The following is a 16711-nucleotide window of genomic DNA, read 5'->3' as shown; positions in this document are numbered from 1 at the left end:
TCCCGCCCCGTCCCCAGAACCATGTCCAAGGGCAGGGCTGTTCGCCGGCGCAGCCAGAGCCGCGACCGCCTTCCTTGCGGAAGGCGGCGCCCACAAGGGGTGCATGCACGGGCCTTATTTGGGGAGGCGGAGTTGGCTGCACTAATTTTCTTTGTGCAGCGCCACCTCCCCTCAACCCTGGCAGCAGGTGGCAGGCCTGGGTCCGGGTACGGCCTCCGGGAGCGTCGGCAGCGGTGGGGGAAGGTGCGCCGGGCAGTGTCTCGCATCTCTGGGGTCCGGCGCACCCAGGCACAGCTGACGCACCGGTGGTCCGACATCCTGGACCGTGAGCAGGACCTGCTGGACCTGCTAGGAGTGGAGGTCCCGGGGCTTGGTGAGTACCTATTTAATTATTACAACTTTGTGTCTGTTCTTCTGCTCTATGTTATATATTGCGAATATCTTTTTTTCCTTCCAACCAGATAGAATGTTGCTGCTTGCAATACATTCCAGGTTAATAATGTTTAAAAGTCTTCTGTGATTATGACACAGGTGCTCTTCTGCGCTACTACTAATCTTACTTGTTTGCAGCTTTGCGTTTGCGCTTGCTTAGCGTGATTCTTTACGAGTTTATTTTAGAGAAATTAAGTTACGTAATGCTACAGTGACTCATGTCCACTCCTTACTTTGTCCTGTCACTAATAGATAGGGGTGGATTGATACATAGGTTTAGGTACTTTGTATGAGCTTCTAATTGGTTAGTGGTATGCGTGATGCCCCCTCACTCAGTTACGTGACGTGCTGCTAGTACGCCAGTCTTTAGAACCTTTCTAGTTTGTTCAATGAGTGGAGGTAGGCTTTGCAGTTACTTAGCAGTAGCAGATGAGCATCAATCAAACCAAAATTGTGTATATACAAAAAATGTAGTCATGTTAATGTGTCCTCCATGATTGGATCATACACATTGTTGAGGAATACAGTCGAAATGCATACTTAATGTACAATTGGCATGCCTGGAATAGGTGGGCTAGGTTGGGTGGTAGGTTGTACTAATACTTAGGCTTACTTGTAACTTAGTTTTCTGGAATCAGAATGGAAGAATGGATTACTGTTGATAAATAGTAACTTAAGTAGTCGAACTGCGAATCCCCCGATATTACATGTTGACCAGATGAGATCGGTCAATGTAGTTATTGCAATTGTTTACATTAGTGTTTTTTGACCGTTGTTGAAAAAAATTGTATTTGCTTAAGTTGACACCATCCATCAATGTTTGTCTTTCTTATATCTTTCCTGTTCATCAGCACCCAGGGGCAGACGGGCAGGGACTGGGCAGTCGGCGGGACAGGAACACCACGAGGAGGACACCGCTGAGGGCTCCTCTGCTGGCCCCAGTAAGTCTTCTTGTTTTTAATAATATTTCTTATTCCATAACTTTTACTGCCCCATTTCTCCCGAACTATAGTGTGTTTCCAAATGCTATTTTTTACCACCAATTATCCTTCGATCTGTACGGTTTCAAAAAGCTTATCCCTGCCTCCGCTATGATGACTGAGTACTACTACATACTATCAGTCTGTCTGTCTGTACTGTAGTAGCTAGTCTTGCCCAGTGCCACTCTTTGTGAAAGGTTGTAATATAAAACTCATATTCACCAGTAGCTCGTACAATCCGTTGGGTCGTTGTCTTGTACTACTTTTTACTCTTGTTGATGTTTAGGCTTTGAAAATTCACAGCAACAGCCCTACCAGATTTCTTAATATTTTGATATGATACCCTATAGGACATACAACTGTTGTAGGGATCTTGCACATACATTTGCACCAGAAAATAGGATGTTGGTGATGGTAGGTTGGACCTTCCTTGCACACCTCAATCAGAAATTCCGCACCCACCACAATTCCACTGCTTGACTATAGTACTGTCTTGTCATACCTATTAGGTCTCGGAACCCTCCCCCCAAGACAACCAACAAGTAGACAACCCAGAACATTAACACACCCAACCTCTGTCGTGGAAGCAATTCACATGCACACCCTTACTTTAATTTGCTCAATCGTGTAAGTTAGTCCACTCCACACCAAATACCACAAAGTCTATGTAAGTTTAAAATTTTTATTTCAATTTGAGAAGGTCTGTACACTGTTATCTTAGCAGCACCAACCGGCAAATCAATAACATTAAAACAAAATACATTGTTACACTAATACAGTTGGGAATTAAATCATGATAACTGAAGTGGTGGAAGGCAGCACCACCATCCCATAGCAATTTAGTTTATATACATTTATAAATGAAGATGTGAGTGAAGGGACCCCTCACCTCAGAAGAACCTAGTACTGGTAGTTGGTGCATCGTTCAGAAGCTCTGGTTCGTAGAAGCGAATCTTGCGTCTGTAATGCGAAAAAAGGAAATGGTGTGCGTTAGTATATTGCAACTTGCAAGCATTTCTCAGCCGTGCCAAAAAGTGTAGCATCTATGGATAAGCAATATGGACTAACAGTAACAGTAGTACACCAGTTCTTCCTAAAAAAGTGGCTTGTTAATGTTTGTTGACCGCCTGTACGCAGCGCGTAGACTAGACAGTAGCAGTGTGAGGCAGGTCATGTGGGCTCAAAGGTGTCTTAAGAAGCTGCAAGGTAAAGGTAACGTCACATGTGCATGGCTAGGGCTAATCAAGCAAATGCTACAATGATCATATAACTTAGTGTCTACTCTACTACTACCTGATTTGTACTAGTGATTTATGTTAGTATTAACTCATTTTTCAACCTTGCTACTGATCAATAGGGGGGAGGTGTATATGTTGCCTAATAAATGTGTAATGTTTTCTAGGCGCACTACCGACCACCATTGCTGGGGCCAGCGAAGGCGACGCAGAGGGCGAGGATGCGGCAGTTGCAGATAGCAACGGAGGGGGAGTGGCAGCACCAGTGGCAGGCGGTGGTAAGTTAGATTCATAATCTTTAACTATTGTTGAACTTGACAGCACACTCACTGCAAAGGTGTACTGTATGTATATGTATACTGTAAAGTTGTGAATTAGGGCCCCATTAGGATGGTGGGCGTATTGCCCCCGCCGGGCTGGCTGGAATTCACTGCCGTCACAGCAGGGGCAAACCTCCCGCCATCCCTGTAGAAAATATTCAGACATGTCTAGGCGGAAAAGGGTTCAATATGGCGGTGGTGTCTCTCTCACCACACCGGCAGCCATATAATCTGCATTTTGGAATGCCTTTGCGTGGCGGCATTACCGTCCGCCACGGAAAGGCATGCACACATTGCAGAGTATGCTTGGGGGCCCCCATGGAGGGTACCTACCGATGCTATGGTACCCCCCGACTTTCAAAGCAAAACGTGACAGGCTCCGTGCGAGGCCCGTCATGTTGTGCTTGGAAAAGCAGCACAACATTTTAGCATTGCTTTCAGCGTCACTGTGCCGGGCGCATCATCCTAATTAATTGTCCCCACGGGACCCCCACCCTTTTTAGCAGTCGGATGGCGGGCGGACAAAGTCCGCCCGCTATCCGATGTCGTAAGTAAGTATGAGTTCTTGGGGACGTTTGAAGAGTGAACTAGAAGACTAGAATTCCCTTTAATTGGTATAGGACTAGGAGCCAGAGTATTGAGTAACCAATGGCCTCATCTATCTGATTTCAACTCCGCTTTGAAAGTTTTATGGAGAAGAGCACCTGGTGCACTGTTCAACTAAAAAGTGTAAGACAGGTGGAAGGAAGAAGGACGGGCGACATTTAAAATGTTATGTACTACTGTGCTTTATTTTATAGTGCTACTCTACCATGCCACTATGTGTATAAATAATTACCTTGTCCTACTGTTTTATTAAGACTATATTTTACAATTGTCTTGTTTTTTTCTTTTTGATACACAGCTACTCCGAAAATCAACCGGAAGGAGTTGGCCGCCAAGGCACGGCGCCGGAAGCTGGAGGCAATCCAGCAGGAATACCGGCGGCTGGTGGTCCTAGCCGAGGAGGAGGAGGAGAGTGCAGCAGCAATTGAAGCCTCCTCCAGTGCCCCGGGCCCCAGCCACCGCCCTCCAGCGGTACGGCGCCACCGTCTGGCGGCTGCCCGCCGCCACCGTGCCATCTCCGGTGCCCCCCCCCACTGTGGTTGCAACTGCCGCGGCCTTAGACGCCGCGTCGCCCATTTAGAGGACCACATTCGTGTCCTCCTCCAGTCCCGCCCCACCAGTTAGTCCCTGTCACTGCCCCTTTTTTAATTCCTGTTTGTTTCCTCACTCGTTTGGGCGTTCTCTATTTCTATGGACAGTCGTTGGGGTTAGGGAGGGGGGTGGGTCAGCTTTTGTGGGTTTAGTTTATTTGTTAGGGTCAATTAAATATATTTTTCTATGTTACATGCAATGTTGTTAATGTTTTGTAGGTGGGGTAACTGTTTTACATCACACTGTTTCTTTGCTGGTGCATGGCCGCCCATAGCGTGTGTTTGATTTCAATAATTTGCTGACTGTATAAGACACAAACAGATAGATGCGACACACCTCACTCATTGACTGGTCCTACTATGCATTCTTTGGAGTGGTGTTTGAAACTGACATCATTGACAACATGTCCATTATTGATTCTGCCTCCCCCAAACTTCTCTCTTACCGGTGCTTGATGTTTATGTCCAACTGTGGCACAGCACTGGCTGCATGGTGAAGATGGTTTCCTTTTTCATACATGCCATGATTGGGGTGGTGGTGGTAGTATAGTAGTAGTATACACTGGCAGGGTAGCAGCATTTCCAAAAAAAGAAAAGGAGATAGTCAATCGCCTTTGAGAGACTGTTAGAGGAGTAGTTGAATGAAGTACATCACAGAATTTACCGAGCAACAATTATATGCTCAAATATTTGACAAAAAAAATGAATGCTGGATATTATGAGGATAGCCTACTAGACAGAGTTACAAACTATAGTTTTGTCGACTTGGCTATGCCTACAGTCTAACAGTTAGTGCTGTATATGAGGAATGACAACAAACAAATCAAATCAATGCCGGCAATTCATGCTGAGGTATATGTTCCTTTGTTAAATAAAATAACCTGTGAAATATCCTACTCATGGGTGGGCAAGCAGAAGAAGATCATCGCTCTGCATTGAAATTGAAGTAGTGTTGCTTTCACCACATCCGCCCCAGCAAGTGTGTGATTAAGTATTGGTGTACATTTAATTTAGTTACACCTCGACAATAAGTCACACAGCCCGGGGGAAGAGGGTTAGGGTCCGTTGATTGGATGGGAAGGGGGATTTTGGGAAAGGTTTGACATAGAAAAACAGTATGCATACATAGACAAACAAACGACAATCATTGAAGACTACCATACCATATCCATTCCATATGTTAAGGTATAAAAAAGGAAATGCATGCATGATGAGACCCGGATTACATACACTTCTATTTCTTGTTCTGTTCCGGCCTTAAAACTTTAACAGATAGCAAATAGAAATTTTAAATATTGGTAGTGAAGAATCGTAAACACAGAGCAAACGTAATGATGATTGATAATAACAACTCCAAGAACACACTGTTGTAAAGAATGTATACAAGATATTAATCAAATTATTTAAAAGAAGTGAAAAGTGGATACTGTTACTGTGTTATCCTGGTCAAAAATGTGGACTGGTTTTTTGCATCTCGGCATTCCTCTTGCTCCTCTCGTCCATCAATCTTGGGTGTGTCGCCTCACCACTCGCCACTGCCCGGCTGGAATAAAAAGGTGATTGATTGGTAAGGTAATTAATATGCATTGTAATGTTTTACAAAGTTTTGGACAAGGCCCGGCCTGTAATTTTAGATTGAAAACCAAAGGGGATATTCAGAAAGAAAGTGAAAACAAATGCACAAGTGATGGTGTAGTGCAACAAGAACACTTTCCGAGGTGGCATGTATGCATATGCATCATCTCTACTGTAGTCTGTTTCCAGCATAGACCTTCAACAGTAACAGGAGAGATCAGGCCCACAGTGCTTACCATTAGCACATCCTACGTTAACACTTTAGAGTCCTTTTTTTTTTTCTCTCAAAGAGTTGGACAAACGCAAAGCACATTATCCATTCCAGACATAGCATTTTACAGTTAAAGTTAGTAAAATCAATGCACTGCAGTCATCCCACCGCTACACTCTATTCAACTTCTACACAGACATTTGGGTGTGCTGTGGTTGTGGTTCACGTGTTTACCTTTAGGCTTTTCCGTTTTATGCCACTCATGAAACATCCTCCTGACTTCATCATCAGCTCTGATACTTCTACTGACTGAAGATCGGCCTGCAGTACAAGTGTAATTTTTAGAACACAACAAGAGTAGAAATATAAATATTACTGACTTGAGTCATTCTTTATTGTGTACAGAAAGATAGATTAACACTAGTACACTTTGACATCATTCACTTTGTGCACAACAAACAACGCAAACACAAAGATCAATAGCTCAGAGTCAGGTGTCCAATGCATGCCATTAATTATCATCATTTATTACCTGTTACTTCTCATCTTAAGTTAACGGGCCGTCTCTTTCGCCATCATCATGACGGACGGTGCTGTTTAAGTCACAGTCATTTGCATTGCGCAGCAGATTGAGTGAGTCCCCTTCCTGTATTGAATTAAAAGCAATGTATCACCAAGATGCAGGAGAAGTACACATTTCTTGTTTGCCAGAAGAGGAAAATTAGTAATTACTAGTGTGTTCTGTAGAAAGTTGATTAGTGGCAGTGCACAATTACATCAATTCATGCGAAACACACCACAAAATCTACATCATTCAGTCTGCTATTCTGCGGCCAATGCATGGCATCAATCATTACCTGTTGCATCTCATCTCGTTAACGCTGCAGGCCGTCTCTTTCGCCATCATCATGATGGACGGTGCTGTTAAGTCACAGTCATTTGCATTGCGCAGATTGAGTGAGTGCCCTTCCTGTATTGAATTAAAAGCAATGTATCACCAAGATGCAGGAGAGAAGTACACATTTCTTGTTTGCCAGAAGAGGAAAATTAGTAATTACTAGTGTGTTCTGTAGAAAGTTGATTAGTGGCAGTGCACAATTACATCAATTCATTCATGCGCAACACACACAACAAAATCTACATCACTCAGTCTGCTTTTCTGCGGACAATGCATGGCATCAATCATTACCTGTTGCATCTTATTTTCAGTTAATGGCCAGTCTCTCTCGGCTCTGAAGGAGGATAGCTATAGAAGTCATCAGATTCATGGTCCACTTGTTTTGGAAGGACGAGGAAAGTTTGAATTTGTTGTTACCATCATCCAATCATCATTCATGAGGGAAATGGAATTGACCAGGAGATGCAGTATGATCGAGCGGAGGAGCTGGATTCTGAGGACTGTAGTGTCAAATGGCAGACACCTGAAACTTGTATCTTAAATTAGAAGATTAGAAGACGGTGATAATGCATTGGTTGCGATTCACAAGTTTATAACCGGAACAACAGACACAAACAAAGGGGGAAAAAAGGGAGGAAGACAGTAAGTGCGAGCCTAATTGTCAGGGAAGTATAGCTCGTCCTCAAACTCTGGGGGATCGTCCAGTAGTAGGTAATCATCTGACACAATACTTCCGTCACCTGAGCCGCTGTCCTCATCTTCCTCTGTTGATTCATGCATTGTGTAATTCGGTGGTATGAAGTGCTGATTCATTTTGATCATTGTTAACCTCTCCACGTTTTTGGGAGATAGACTGGTCCTTCTCAAGGTTACAATGGAACCAGCAGCACTGAAAACACGTTCGGAAGAGACACTTGCGACAGGGCAAGCCAGATAGCTTATTGCCAGCCTGCTGAGCTGTGGCCATTCAGACCTTTTCCTATACCAATACTGCACTGGGTTTTGATCAACGTACACCTCTGTTGGGTCGTCCAGATAGGCCTGGACCATCCGCTCAATGTTCAGGGTTGCTGCTGGTAAGCTTTTGTGCTGTTTTTTCTGTGCATCAGCACTGTGCTTACGGCCCATCTTTACATACCAATCTGATAATGATTGTACTCGGCTGAATGATCCAGTTATTGTTTTTGTAGTCGATGGTGATGGTGAGTGTTGCGATTGTGAGCCAACCGCACTGCCCTCAGCCGACGAAGTTGCACTTGATTCTGCATGGCCTGCTTCAGTATCAGTACTTGTTGTGGGTTGATGTGGCGGGCTTTTAATTAGCAGCCCTTCGTTTTCAAACTTGATGGCTGCTTCAGCTATACAACTTTTGTAGCGGGCAACATCAGTGTCGGAAAAAGAAAGGAATAGTCCTAATTTTGCACGTGGATCCAGAATTGTGGCACAAATGTAATGGTCTTGTGACAAAATTTTATTTTGTATCCTTACATTTTCTGATAAGCGCCTGGATAAGCTCTCCACCAAGTCATGGGCTTGCCTTCTGTCCTCTACACCTTTGTAGGATTCAGACACATTATTCAGCTCATGCTCTAGCATTTGCAACAATGGGATCGCTTGGCCCATTGTACAGTCCTCCTTGCTGACTTCACGTGTGAAGACCTCAAAAGGAGACAGCATCTCAGTCAGGCATTGAATTAGGGTCCATTGCTCCCTCTGAAGGGTCATGCCTTTAACACTAGCATCACTGCTTCTGTACCAGACATAATCATTGAGTGACCTGTGCTGTTCGTACAGACGATCAAGCATGTAATACGTTGAGTTCCAACGTGTTGCCACCTCCTGGATGAGTGCCTTGACTGGCACCCTACGCTCACGTTGGAGGATCCTCAGCTGCTTCCGAGCTTTAAAAGAATGGCTGAAATGAGTGCATATTCTTCGGCAGATGGACAGTAAATTGCTTACTATGGGTTCTTTTTTCAGAAAGTCTTGCACTATAATGTTTATGCAGTGTGCCAAACACGGAACCCTGAAATAGGAACCAAGTTCCATGGCCTTAAGTACATTACTGCCATTGTCTGTGGCAACAAAACCAATACCAAGCCCTCTGGGCTGCAGCCATTCCAAAACCTTGGTGCGAAACTCTTCTAAAATGTTTTCAGCCGTATGAGATTTCTCCATGGCGAACATGGCTACAGTTGCATGTTTCCGAGTACCTTCAAAAATCGCAGCTGTGTCAACAACACCTCGTGCAGATAGTTGATCTTTAACCCCCACAAAAGAGATCCAGTGTGCAGTGATACACATGTAATCTGTGGCTTGGCAACTGGTCCACATGTCTGTTGTCAGGTGGATATTGTGCACAGCACTCTTCTGCAAAGCTTGTCCAACCAATTCCAGCACATCATGATGTAGTGCCGGAACAGCAATTCTTGCGAAATAGGACCGGCTTGGAACTTTCCATTTCGGGCAGATGGCAGACACAAATTCAAGGAAACCCACCCCTTCCACAAATGAAAAAGGAAGAAGGTCCAGCGCTAACATTTTAGCCAGCTTCGCATTGTACAATCGTGCCGTTGGGTGGTTGCGTTGGAACTGCCCCTCCAACCTAAACATGCTGTCAATGGTAGGCTGGCCTACTTTCCTTAGTGGTGCCATTAACCCACTAAGGCTCAACGACACAGATTGTCTCATTGAGGTACTCGCCGCCGGTCGCCTTGGTGTCTCACCCACACTCTGAGTATGGCTCTTACTGCGGTGCCACTCTGATGTTACTGAGGAGGATGTGGGCGTTACCACTGCAGTGACTGCACTACTGGAGACAGGGCTAGAAATGCCTCCCTGTTCTTCACCTGCCACCACAATAATATCGCTCCCTGATTCCTGACCAACTTCAAAGGGTTTAGTTTTCCTACTTTCTTTTAACTTAAGTAGGTGATCCTCCCACACAATAGTGTGGTGTATTCTGAGATGACTTGCTTGTCCTCCGGTACCATAGTTTGTACCAAGCTTACCACGCCGAACACCTTGCCGACAAATTGCGCATATAGCAATGTTCTCCTCCTTGGCGCTAACAGAAAAGAAGTCCCAAACTGGGGAGGAGAACTTTCTGGCACTGCTGGATGTGCCACTTTCAACACCAGATGAACTTGAGGGGGTCCTTGAAAATATGTGACCCTGTCCACCTACACTGTGACTTTTACTACCACTTCCTACTGAGGTGGTTGAGCTGGATGTAGGTCCCTGCCGGGCCTTGGAAAATATGGCAGCTGGAGGTAGTGGTGGTGTAACCTGTGTTGGTGAGATCCGTGCTGCATCCCACTCAGTAGCAGCCTTTCTGGATAGGGTTAGAATGTCGGTCTCCAATCCCTTTGGGGCGGGAGTAATGTGCGTGATGACTGGCTCGTCTTCATCAACATCATCACCCCCCTCTTCTACATCTACCTCCATAACTCTAAGTTTTTCTGGGACCTTCCTTTTCAGAAGCAATGTCTTGTGGCGTACTTCACTCTCAGACCGAGCTGGTGGGACCCAAGTGTCATCACGATCATCAGAAGCGGGGCTTGAAGAAGAAGATGATGGACTAAGCCTCCTTTTCCTTGCTGGTGGTCTGGAAGACAATAGATGTTCTGAAACAGTGGTTTGACTTCGCTCCGCTTTGTCTGCAGGAAGCTCGATTTCCTGAAATGCCCCTACGTCAGGAGCAACAACTACTATGGTGGGCTGTTGTGGCGGCTGCTGCTGTTCTGGTTGCGGCGGCTGCTGCTGCTGTTCTGGTTGCGGCGGCTGCTGCTGCTGGTCTGGTTGCGGCGGCTGCTGCTGCTGGTCTGGTTGCGGCGGCTGCTGCTGTTCTGGTTGCGCCGGCTGCTGCTGCTGTTCTGGTTGCGCCGGCTGATGCTGCTGTTCTGGTTGCGCCGGCTGCTGCTGCTGTTCTGGTTGCGCCGGCTGCTGCTGCTGTTCTGGTTGCGCCGGCTGCTGCTGCTGTTCTGGTTGCGCCGGCTGCTGCTGCTGTTCTGGTTGCGCCGGCTGCTGCTGCTGTTCTTGTTGCGGCGGCTGCACACTGATCTGCTGAGTTTGCGCCTGCGTTGAACTTGATTGTGTACTACTTTGCGGTAATGACATTTCTTCAACATCGCTGCCCGTTAGTAGACTGGCTACCTCTGCGACAGTAAAGCCCTTGGGCCTAGGTTGGTGGGGTTGCTGGACCGCTGTGCTGCTCCCAGCTTGGTTCCCGGACAACGCTTTGGTGCCAAAAAAAACCTTGGCCGGCACACCACCAGTCGTGGTTAATGGCACTTCCTTTTTCTGTTCCTTCTTCTCACCAGCAACTTTCTTGGTACTGGACCTGGTACCTTTCTTTGGGGCCATCTTATTCCGACGTCAGGCAGGAGGCAGATGCACAACAAGTTCTGGTCACACGTGGGCGTGATGCGCAGCAGGACTTCTGTCTGGCTGGCAGTACAACGGGTAGCCAGGTGATGCCGATGACACCTCCTACTCTGTCTTTTGTGCACCTAAAAGCAAAGAAGACAGGAGAAGAACATCAGTGAAATGTTGCATTTGTTTTTGTGGTTCAGTTACTTAGTACTGTACTAGTGCAAACAAAAGATAGTCTAGCCATTTATGAATTTTTTTTAACTAGAGCTATGTTATACTACTAGTACTGTGTACAGCCACACTACACTCTCAGGAAGGTGATGTCTAAAAATTCAACAGATCACATAGAAAACACTTGATCAATAAAGCTGTGGCTACCTGCTCTGGTAGCAGTGGATGAAAGCAGGCCTGCTGGCAGACAAGGCCAGGCAAGCTTGCAGGCCTAGGCCTCAAAATGGCCACCAGCCACATGGAGAGCCCCAACAACAACAGCAAGGCCACCCCAAAATACACACTTCCCCAACTCAATCCAATGCCATCCATGCCCAAAATGATGTCTAAAATCAACAGAACACACAGAAAACAGTAGATTACTAAAGCTGTGGCTACCTGCTCTGGTAGCAGTGGATGAAAGCAGGCCTGCTGGCAGACAAGGCCAGGCAAGCTTGCAGGCCTAGGCCTCAAAATGGCCACCAGCCACATGGCGCGCCCCAACAACATCAGCAAGGCCACCCCAAAATACACACTTCCCCAACTCAATCCAATGCCATCCATGCCCAAAATGATGTCTAAAATCAACAGAACACACAGAAAACAGTAGATTACTAAAGCTGTGGCTACCTGCTCTGGTAGCAGTGGATGAAAGCAGGCCTGCTGGCAGACAAGGCCAGGCAAGCTTGCAGGCCTAGGCCTCAAAATGGCCACCAGCCACATGGCGAGCCCCACCAACATCAGCAAGGCCACCCCAAAATACACACTTCCCCAACTCAATCCAATGCCATCCATGCCCAAAATGATGTCTAAAATCAACAGAACACACAGAAAACAGTAGATTACTAAAGCTGTGGCTACCTGCTCTGGTAGCAGTGGATGAAAGCAGGCCTGCTGGCAGACAAGGGCAGGCAAGCTTGCAGGCCTAGGCCTCAAAATGGCCACCAGCCACATGGAGAGCCCCAACAACATCAGCAAGGCCACCCCAAAATACACACTTCCCCAACTCAATCCAATGGCATCCATGCCCAAAATGATGTCTAAAATCAACAGAACACACAGAAAACAGTAGATTACTAAAGCTGTGGCTACCTGCTCTGGTAGCAGTGGATGAAAGCAGGCCTGCTGGCAGACAAGGCCAGGCAAGCTTGCAGGCCTAGGCCTCAAAATGGCCACCAGCCACATGGCGAGCCCCAACAACATCAGCAAGGCCACCCCAAAATACACACTTCCCCAACTCAATCCAATGCCATCCATGCCCAAAATGATGTCTAAAATCAACAGAACACACAGAAAACAGTAGATTACTAAAGCTGTGGCTACCTGCTCTGGTAGCAGTGGATGAAAGCAGGCCTGCTGGCAGACAAGGCCAGGCAAGCTTGCAGGCCTAGGCCTCAAAATGGCCACCAGCCACATGGAGAGCCCCAACAACATCAGCAAGGCCACCCCAAAATACACACTTCCCCAACTCAATCCAATGGCATCCATGCCCAAAATGATGTCTAAAATCAACAGAACACACAGAAAACAGTAGATTACTAAAGCTGTGGCTACCTGCTCTGGTAGCAGTGGATGAAAGCAGGCCTGCTGGCAGACAAGGCCAGGCAAGCTTGCAGGCCTAGGCCTCAAAATGGCCACCAGCCACATGGCGAGCCCCAACAACATCAGCAAGGCCACCCCAAAATACACACTTCCCCAACTCAATCCAATGCCATCCATGCCCAAAATGATGTCTAAAATCAACAGAACACACAGAAAACAGTAGATTACTAAAGCTGTGGCTACCTGCTCTGGTAGCAGTGGATGAAAGCAGGCCTGCTGGCAGACAAGGCCAGGCAAGCTTGCAGGCCTAGGCCTCAAAATGGCCACCAGCCACATGGAGAGCCCCAACAACATCAGCAAGGCCACCCCAAAATACACACTTCCCCAACTCAATCCAATGCCATCCATGCCCTAAATGTGATTGAAAATGAAATATATTCAAAAAACAAAAGGAACAGTTGCTTCATCATGCACACACACACCCATGAGGCCATGCCCATGGCTAGCTCGGGCCTACTACTACAACCCACAAAATTAAAATAAATTAAAAAAAAAAAAAAGGAATGATGATAATTAATTATCAAAAATAAATTGTAGTTACACAACAACTGCAATGCCCACAATCAAACACAACAACCACTTACTTGTAAAATATCCTATTCCAAAAATCCTGAAATCCAATTGCAATGATGCAGCAGACAAAAAGAGAGATCTTTCCAGCTCCAAATCCAAAGGCAGAATGAGCAGGAGATGGACAAAGCACTGGGAGGAGCCTGCTGGACAGGAACAGGAAGTTGGAGAATCTGTGTCACTTCCTCCCTCTCTCCACTTTGTAAAAAAAAAATGACTCCTGGAGTCCTTGCACAAAAAAGGAAAGCCAAATGTGAATGTAAGGAGTTCTTTTCATCCAAAATCAGTATTTGCAGATGGTTTCATGCTGCTAGAGCCGATATTCCTCTCCAAATTGTAAATTTTACATTGTTGAGTTCTCCAGCTTCACATTACTTCCGCCGGCGTGTCGAAAACGATATGATCGCGTTCTCTTCTTTGTCCCTGTCGCGTTGGATATGACGTGTTCGCGGTCTCTTTCTCCTGTTCGCGTTCGATTTCATGTGCCCGCGTCCTCATTCTCTGGCTCGCGATGTAGAATGACATGTTCGAGATCTCAATCTTCTCATACTCGCGCGGTGCATGATCGCGAGAAGAAATACCTGATCGCGCGACAAATGACGTGATCGCGTGAAAAATGACTTGAATGCGGCCGCGAACTCTCGCGAGACAGCGCAAAATGGCTACCAAAATCCAACATCTCGTGGAGAACGCGACCGGGTCAAGAAAACTTGTCGGAGAACGCAGGGATTCAGGTAAGGCGATCGCGCGCGCGCGAGAATGTATTGTTTTACAGCGCGAGCAAGAAAAAAATTATCGCTAAGCTGCGGAATGCGGAAATTTTGACATTTTCGCGCTTTCCGCGGAACGCGAGAATGCCAAAATATCGCAACTTCCGCGAACGGAACGGAATTTTGGCCCAGGCCTACCTAAATGCCTTCTGTGAATACCGAAAGTCTTAAAATTAGGATTTTTCTCAATTTAGTAGTCCTAAGTCTAAACTGAGGACTACTAAATTGAGAAAAATCCTAATTTTAAGACTTTCGGTATTCACAGAAGGCATTTAGGAGTCCTAAAGTTACCTAATGCTTCTCTCACAATCCTCACCCAAATGCACACAGACTCACAGTGTGATTTTAGACAAGCAACACTATCCTAGGAGTTTACCAAAACTCATTCACTAGTCTGGAAGAGTTAATGGTACGGCACACAATCTACATATTTAAGTACACCACATCAGTGTCAAAGCATGACCCATTTAATCAACGCATAAGTAAAGACTGGATTCTAATGCTACTAGAACTTCACATGACAGGTTTTAAAACAGTTATGTCAGCAAATACATGATGTTACCAAATGCTTCTCTCACAGTGATCCCAAAAACACACTAACTCACAGTGTGATTCTAGACAAGCACCACTATCCCTATGAGTTTACCTAAACTCATTCACTACAGTGCAAGTTGTAAGAAAACTGCACACAATCTACATATTTCACAACTGCAATTTACTGTCAATGCCTGACTAATATAATGAAAGCATAAGCCATAACTGTCTTCTAATGCTACTAAAACTTGACAACATGACATGTTTTACAACACTTATCTGTCAGCAAATACACAATGTTACCAAACACTTCTCTCACAGTGGTTCCCAAATGCAGACAGACTCACAGTGTGACTCTAGACCAGAGGTCTTCAAACTTTCTGATGCTGAGACCCCCTTGTCAAACTCTTCTAGGCATAAGGACCCCCTTCTGACAAACATTTCTAGAGCGTGTTACTCATCATCGACAACTATCGACAACCATAAACGCCCCCAATTCCCACAGCAAATAATTTTTTCGGTGGGGTATTATTAAACAGTGTTTAGCAAACCAAAGGTCAGTGAGCATGGGGGTGCAGTCAAAGGTGTAGCTAAAAACAAAGGGCCTCATTTATGAGGAATTGGCGTAGGGCAGCGCCGCAAGTCTTCTTGCTGCGCGGCCCTATGCCTATGTGAAAGGGCAGGAATGCACCGTATTTACGAAATACAGTGCATTCCTGTCCTTTTCCCTTGCGTTGGTGCACAAATTGCTACCTAGCACCAGTAGAGACAGGATTGTTTTTGTACAGAAAGGGGCACCTTCCTTCACAAAAACAATCCAGAGAGGCGTTTTCCTCTTTCTGTGTGAGCTTCAGAATGCAACACTCATGGAAAGAGGAAAAAAAGAGGAGAAATGAAAACATTTCCCTCGTTACGCCTCCGCTGGGGAGACGTACATTTTTGGAGCTGCCCCAGGTTTACGTGATTTTGTAAATATGGGGCAGCATCAAAATCCATGGGTGTTGCGTACCCCAAGCAATGCCATGGAACACCTCCTTGGTGCAGAGTAAGGCAACGCAGTGACTTGCGCTGCTATGTCTTACTCCATATCTATGAGGCCATGCAAAGCCATGCAGGGTGATTTTGCACTGCCTCATAGGGACGGTTGAGACACTTGTGCCACCGGGGCGTCAAAAAAAGGGATGGTCTGGCGATGCAAGCCTCTCATAAATAAGCCCCAAAATATTCTATACGTTTTTAGGTCTTTCACCATCAGGTAGCTACATATAAAATAATTGGCAGCGTAAATTAAAAATAAAATGCAGTGTAGTACATTATGAAAGCTCTATTAGTTAATGCACTGCAGAGGTCTGTGTGTAACCAGAGAGCCACAGAATTAAATCTTGATTGGTGCAGTGGAGAATAGTGATGTGTATTTTTAGTGCTACAAGGTCACAGCCTGTGACAGAAAGCACTGTGAATATATTAGTCAATATTTTATACTTGCATTACACACAGTGTAACATAGAATTCTGCAAAATGTGCAAATTGTTTTACGATAAAATGGAGCTTCCAAATGTAGAGTTTAGTAATACCAGAGCGTATGTTAAGTTATTACATAACTGTCCCTTCAACAGTCTTTAGGGGTACTAAGGGCTGTGTAAATGCAGTTACCATTAAAAGCAAGCCCTTACCAACTCAGTTGTTAACTCTTTACACTACCACTCAAAAAAACAAAACTTTGTCATCACAAAGCTTGGAGTGATTTGATCAATTAAAGCCAGAACCGCTCCCAAGCAACCTTTACGCGTGCAGATTTAACTCA

The sequence above is a fragment of the Triturus cristatus genome, chromosome 5_2 (genome assembly GCF_964204655.1).
Source record: "Triturus cristatus chromosome 5_2, aTriCri1.1, whole genome shotgun sequence".
Taxonomy (NCBI): domain Eukaryota; kingdom Metazoa; phylum Chordata; class Amphibia; order Caudata; family Salamandridae; genus Triturus; species Triturus cristatus.
Note: the sequence above shows the minus strand (reverse complement) of the source record.